This window comes from Aplysia californica, unplaced genomic scaffold, assembly GCF_000002075.1.
Source record: "Aplysia californica isolate F4 #8 unplaced genomic scaffold, AplCal3.0 scaffold00049, whole genome shotgun sequence".
NCBI lineage: Eukaryota > Metazoa > Mollusca > Gastropoda > Aplysiida > Aplysiidae > Aplysia > Aplysia californica.
Genome location: NW_004797319.1, coordinates 2106214 through 2113802, shown reverse-complemented (window position 1 = coordinate 2113802; position 7589 = coordinate 2106214). Strand labels below are relative to the sequence as shown.

At 38.5% G+C, this 7589-nt stretch overlaps 1 long non-coding RNA gene across 1 annotated transcript; it reads right to left on the bottom strand.

The window, feature by feature from the left end:
* Positions 1–5709: 5709 nt before the first annotated feature.
* On the bottom strand, positions 5710–7583 carry LOC118477247. The gene is made up of 2 exons (XR_004858245.1): positions 6803–7583; positions 5710–6526 (listed from the first exon to the last, which is right to left on the bottom strand). It is a non-coding gene; the product is annotated as an uncharacterized LOC118477247 (long non-coding RNA).
* Positions 7584–7589: the final 6 nt, after the last annotated feature.

The window sequence follows — 7589 nt, the reverse complement described above, 5'->3', positions numbered from 1 at the left end:
TTTTGGGGGTTTCTTCTCCTCTTTTAACATCTCTAATCTTCTGTACTTATTTGACCTTTGTATTGTGTTTCAAACGCTGTAAAACAAGAAAACAACCCCTCCCCCAAAAAAATATTTCAATTAGAGGCATCATGGTGAAATCAGGCGCTCGTCAAAAAAGCGAAATCAAAGAATTCGGCATTTTTCTGGCCGTCGGGCAATTTTGTTCTCAATTTCTTTTGTGGCTCAACACCTTTTGTTTATCCATTTAATTAAAAAACCCATTTCTGTGTGGATTTTCCTGAGAGGGTACCACCAGGTACTTATACAGGTAAGTACTAATGCTCAAAAATCGCTGTGATCCTTCACATTTCATAGAGTAGTTTACAGTACTGTACTAACATAGCAGACGCACTTCTGTAACGAGCGACCACCCCAACAAACATGATGAAGAAGAGACACAACCCTACACCGACCCAACCCCTACCCCAAACCCCTAACCCTCTAAAGACTCTATTCTACACTGTTTCATAGTGGTCGCTCGTTACGGAAGTCCTTCCTATAATACAATTAAGTTGCTCTATTTTTTTTATGAGATGAATTTTTTTCTTTCTGATTACAGTCTGTAAGGAAAGAATGGTCATCAAAATGTCTGTCTCAGAGAGGAAATTGTTCAGCTGGGGAAAGAGTTAGAGAGGGCGACATTTCCACTGGATTGTCAATCGCGGAAGTATTTTGAGAAATGTTCCGCTGACCAAAGCCAACGGTGGGAATGAGCCGAGCTGGGAACGGATTGGGTTGTTAGATGTCTAGATCTAGATCTAGATCTAGAAATCTAGATTAGGTTAGGTCTAGCAGTGAGAGAGTTAAAAGACTCGGTGTGCTAAACTACACACGGTTCTATCAGAGAGGAAGTATCCAGGGCAGACCTGTCTTTTCAATAACTCACACGGAGCTGAAAGTAGGGTGACACAGAAGTCCAGGAACCAACAGGGTGTCCTTACCTCTGCCACAAGTCTGGGAACACACCCACCACAACAAACAGTAGTTACACTCTGCCACAAGTCTGGGAACACACCCACCACAACAAACAGTAGTTACACTCTGCCACAAGTCTGGGAACACACCCACCACAACAAACAGTAGTTACACTTGGCCACAAGTCTGGGAACACACCCACCACAACAAACAGTAGTTACACTTGTCACTTGGCCGTCCGCTAAAACTTCCCTTGTGGTTTTTACTTTTTTGGACCTGACCTCTTTTACCTTTGACCTAGTAAGAGTCGTGGGCGAAAAGTATCGCAGTTTTATTTATTAGATCTATTCATTGGATTATTATGTTTGTGTTCAATTATATTATATTGATATAGTGGTACTGGTAGTTTTATTCGTCTTTATTTTGTTTTCCTTTATTTTCTCATTAGTATAGTAATTTTATTTACAGGATTTATTTACATATTTTATTTTTTCTCATTCGTACAATAGTTAAAGTAATTTCAGAGAGTTAATTTTTGCATTCTTTCATATATATGTAAATAAGTTAGTAGCCTATAATTGTTCAGATCAAGTATCCATTTATTTTTGCATTCTTTATTAGTATTAGTACAGTAGTACAACATCAGAGAGGGTTTACAGTATTATTGTTAACTCTCTGATAACATAGGAGATTTGTTCAATAGTACAGGAGTAGAACATAGGAGATTTGTTCATTTATTTTTCATTTCTCTCATTAGTACAGCAGTATAACATATATAGGAAATTTGTCTTAATTTATAAAGCTGTAACAGCTTACTGTCACTTTTGAAGAAAAGAAAGTTAGGAGAGGATAGAGTGTCAAGATCAAGATTCACAAAGACAATGACAATGACAATATTTATTCATTTCGCAGGGAGAAATTTGTTTTGGTCGTTAACAATAGCAGTAGACGTTACAGTGCACTCACGCATACGCACAAAAAGACAGGACATTAGTAAATATACGCCTCACGTGCTGAAACAACCCGCTCCGTAAAACATTCTCTCTCTCTCTCTCTCTCTCTCTCTTTCTCTCTCTCTGTCTCTCTCTCCACCCCCACCCCTTCTCTCTCTCTTCCTCTGTTTCATTTGTTGCACTGTGTATTCAGTGACCTTACTGCAGTTGGTACGAATGAATTTCTATGCTATCTGTCTGTTATCTTGCTTTTTTGCTATGTCTGTTATCTTGGGTCTTTTTGGAAATGTATCTTTTACTGCGGGTCGATAATTGAAATTCCGTTGTTACCATTTGTTTTGAGCAGATATTTAAAGTAACTTAGATCTAGGTCTCTACCAATTGTTCTTGGTGCCTTTCTAATCAACTTGTTTATTTTTATCATGTGCTGCCTTCCCAAATTGCATTCGACCTCATTCGTAATTTCGTCACAAAGTTTCTAAAAAAAAGTGAATTCCAAGCATCTGAAGAATCACAACACTGAACAGTTCATGTCGTCATGATTGTCTCAGGTCCAGTGGGCCTTGGCCAAGGACTATAGGCCTATCTGCACAGTCCACAACATTTACAAAAGTAATTCTTAGGTAAAAAACGTATAGATGTGGCGTCGGTGGCCTTGTGGTTAGGCTCTCAGACTCGCAACCATAAGGTCGTGGGTTCGAATCCCGTCAAGGGCCCGACGTTGTGTCCTTGGGAAAGGCACTTTTCACGAATTTCCTCACTTCACCCAGGTGGGAATGGGTACCCGGCTATAGACAGCGAAAGATCTTGTCAGTTCGTTAGTGTTTGAGCGCTTAATGAGCTGCTTGCACTGTATGCTTCCCGGGAAGCTGAGAATGTTTCGGAGTGTTCTATGGTCTGCTGGGGTAATAATATAGTGTAAAGCGCATAGAGCCTGCTGTTGAGCGGGGATATGCGCTATACAAATGCTATCTATTATTATTATTATTATTAGATCTAGATCTGTAGACGGTGGTAGCCGTTGTCTCTGCAACAGTAGGAATGTGCAGTTGAGTTCAAACAATCGTAGATCTACCTTGATTTATCATAAATGAAAATGAGTTTCAAATTAATTAATAAGATAGGAAATTTAGTTTTAGATTTAGAATCTAGATCTAGATTAGATCTAGCTTTGTTGTCACTTTTTAAAAAATTTAGGATTAAAATCTCTCGATCTAGACCCCCAGTTTTTTCGAACTGTGAAGGATACGTAACTGCCTTTCAAGTTGAATTACAGGGGTTATTTTGCTGTCAAAACAAGGAATATTCTGCCCAAGCCATCTCGCTAATACTAATTAAAACTTGGACTTTGCTGTTCAGAAAAGAAAAAACAACATTGGAATGTACTCGGATTGTGGTCAAAGGGAAATAACTGAGTAAATTATTAATGTGCAAAATGGTATGGATTACTGCCCTTTTTTACATCACCGAATCCTACTGGAAAAACAATGTGTCCCTAAAAAACAAAAATCGTAAAGGACGAGCAAATTCGAAGGTAAGGTAACAAAAGATACAAAAATCCTCAAGAATGTTTTTCAACAAGTTCAACAATAGGCCTATTTGTCAGTGTGATATTTATTTTCTGCCTAGACCTAATCTATACTGCATACATCCTTTAGGTGAAATGATACAAATAATATTAATATTAATTATTGAATAAATTATTGAGAAATTATTTTGTTCTACTTCTACCTGATAATAACTGTAAATCTAAAATGTACAGTCTACAATCTAGTCATCTTACTTAAACATCCATAATGTAACAGATAGGGGCGAAGTGTTGATTTGTTATGGCTATGATTGTATTTTTCCTACGACAATGGGTAGCCCTAGGCTACAAGACATTAACATGTTTGTTTGCAGAAATCTACAATTAAGAATTGTCTTCTATTCTATGAACTGCTAAAACTGTAGCCCCAATTCTACATCCCCCCCCCCCCCCTCCTTGAAAACACAAAGAATATCATCCGATGAATAGTGAATACCTTTGAGGTCTGACTGACAGGGCACATTGTGATAGAGAAGAAAAGCAAAACAATGATGGACATATTTATTTCTGCAATTCCATGGGAGAACGCCTTAGTCCTGGCAAGCTTTCCATTGCAACAGTTGCCAAGGCGATGTGATCAATTAAAGATTCACAAGTTGCAAATAGGCCTCTACGCAAATATAAGGGGAGGAATTCTGTGAGGAGAGACCACTATGTATAGATAGAGGAAGGGCTAGGAATTCTGTGAGGAGAGACCACTATGTATGTATAGATAGAGGAAGGGCTAGGAATTCTGTGAGGAGAGACCACTATGTATGTATAGATAGAGGAAGGGCTAGGAATTCTGTAACAAGTTCAACAAGCGACCATTATGTCCTAACAAAGTAGAATAGAGGGTTAGGGTTTGGGGCAGGGGTAACGTTAGGGGTTGGGTCAGGGTTACGGTTGATAAGTCTCTCTTCTATATGCTATTATTGGGCGGTCGCTCATTACAGAAATCCTTCCAATGTTCCATCCAAAAGTACAAGTCGGCCTTCAGCATTTTGAAAGATTAAGGCTTGTAGTAAAGTGTATAATTATAACCCGCGACAGCATAAACAGGAGATTCCTTAATTCATGTAACCCCAAATATTGAGACAAGGAAAAAATATTATTTTTAAAAAGCTACAATATTTTTAAAAGGACTAGATCTAGATCTAAAATCTATATCTATATCTAGAATCTAGATCTTAGAGAATGATTCAATGGCAAAGCAATAATCTGCAACTGCAAAAATCTTAGATCTACTGAACAAGAGCTGAATCTGCCGTGTAAAGCACTTGAAACCTCACATCTTATTGTAAATAATCCACAAGCAAGGAATAACAACAACAGGGGGAACCAACAACTTCGTCTACTTTCACTTTTGCCCCGCCACAGAATTCTACACTAAGTGTAGAATTCTGTGTGCCCCGCACAACCAAAGCACCGGTTCCGATAACAAAAAGATCCGGGAGAAAAAGAGTGCAATATTTTTTCAACAAATGTAAAACAACTGACACACAAAATAGCTACAATATAGTAAAAACATTTATAAATTATTTACAGAATACGTTTTCTATACTTAATAGTCTTAAATTTTATCGTGATTTACTTTCCAGATTACTACGCCAAAGTCTGCAGTTACGTCCGTCCTAAAAATAGACCTCTCGATTTTGCCGGTGCGCGTCCTGCCAGAAAACACAGCAACGCAGATCTTGTCCTTGGGTTTTTTTTAAATATAGGAATATAGGCCTATATTATTTTTTGTAAGTGTTTTACAGCACTATCGCAACTGCATAGGTCATATGAGCACGTGGGACTCATTATACATTTTCAGTTGGTAGGAAATTTTGAATTTTCCCCAGGTGCCGGCCAAAGCCTACTCTTATAAATCAGGTTTGGACCCACCAAGAGATCTTTAACGTGCGCAACTTAATTGCAACGGGGAACTCCGAGATTGTTCGCCCTTGTCCGAGAAGGCTAGGTGTAGATCTTTCCTACCATAAGATCAGGGGTGCCGCTGAAAGATAGCAAAAAGAAGGAACCAAGGTGTAGCAGTAGAAAGGCTGCAGAAAGAGTCAAGAGCCCAGAGAAGGGGGCAAAGGAGGCCAGGGGGTGGAGGCAGAGTGGAGAGGTAAACAGACGACAAAACATTAGATACACGCCCAGACACAGACAACAAACACCACACTAAAGCAGACGACAAAACATGACACACACGCCAGGACACAGACAACAAACACCACACTGCTACCTTCTCAAATCATTTATTTCATCATTAATTCTTCAATAGTAAAAATAAAAATTTCCAAGTATGTATAATTCTGCACAATACATGACCAACTGACAACAGAATAAATTGCTTGTCTTAATCATTCATAATTATAACAATAAATAATGCCAACAATAAAAAATAACAATAATAATGATTATTGTTATAATGACGAAAATAAAAAAGAATAATTACAATAATAATTAATAACAATATAACTACATTGTTCCATTCCATAGGTTCTTAAAATGTGCATAAATTTAAATAAAGAAAATCTAAGGGCAAAACAACTACAAGCAAAAAAATTAATTAATTTTAAAAAAATACACTTGACGACAGAAAGCAGAGATTTCACCACAAAAAAAAAGAGAGAGACAGCGGGAATATTGAAATTGAAACAAAATAAATCATTGCACAAACTGGAGCATGTTTGGAACAACCAGGGGAGAAAACAAGTTTCTGAGTAGATGCTTACTTCACATCCCTGATCAGAACAAGCTCACACAGTTGACTATTCCTACATATACCTGTGTATGGTAGAACAATCTCACACAGTTGACTATTCGTACATCTGTGTATGGCAGAACAAGCTCACACAGTTGACTATTCCTACATCTGTGTATGGCAGAACAATCTCACACAGTTGACTATTCCTACATATACCTGTGTATGGTAGAACAATCTCACACAGTTGACTATTCCTACATCTGTGTATGGTAGAACAATCTCACACAGTTGACTATTCCTACATCTGTGTATGGCAGAACAAGCTCACACAGTTGACTATTCCTACATCTGTGTATGGTAGAACAGCCTCACACAGTTGACTATTCCTACATATACCTGTGTATGGTAGAACAAGCTCACACAGTTGACTATTCCTACATATACCTGTGTATGGTAGAACAATCTCACACAGTTGACTATTCGTACATCTGTGTATGGCAGAACAAGCTCACACAGTTGACTATTCCTACATCTGTGTATGGCAGAACAAGCTCACACAGTTGACTATTCCTACATCTGTGTATGGTAGAACAGCCTCACACAGTTGACTATTCCTACATATACCTGTGTATGGCAGAACAAGCTCACACATTTGACTATTCCTACATCTGTGTATGGTAGAACAATCTCACACAGTTGACTATTCCTACATCTGTGTATGGTAGAACAATCTCACACAGTTGACTATTCCTACATCTGTGTATGGCAGAACAAGCTCACACAGTTGACTATTCCTACATCTGTGTATGGCAGAACAATCTCACACAGTTGACTATTCCTACATATACCTGTGTATGGTAGAACAATCTCACACAGTTGACTATTCGTACATCTGTGTATGGCAGAACAAGCTCACACAGTTGACTATTCCTACATCTGTGTATGGTAGAACAAGCTCACACAGTTGACTATTCCTACATCTGTGTATGGCAGAACAAGCTCACACGGTTGACTATTCCTACATATCCACTTTTAGCGTAGCTTAAGATTTCTGGAAACCCCCGAAATCTGGGTTAGCCCGCTTGTCCTCAAAAGTGACCAAATGACAAAGGGGCACACCACACGACAGAGCACACTGCCAGGTACATACACGTGTGAGGGTAAGACCACTCCACGCCCGTTTGGATATGTTTTACGTGAGAGACAAACAAACTAGTTTTGGTCGTGTAGTTCCCATCAGAAATCAGGAAAAGCAGGAAAATTGTAAGCCTTGACCACAGCATCAAACAGTATCCTGGTCATGATCAAAGGTGCATCTTGGACAGAGCTTTGAGAGGGTGGAAAAATCGAAATTTCTCAAAATTTGAACTTAAGTGATTGCTTGCGACAGTGACGATATAAACTACACGAT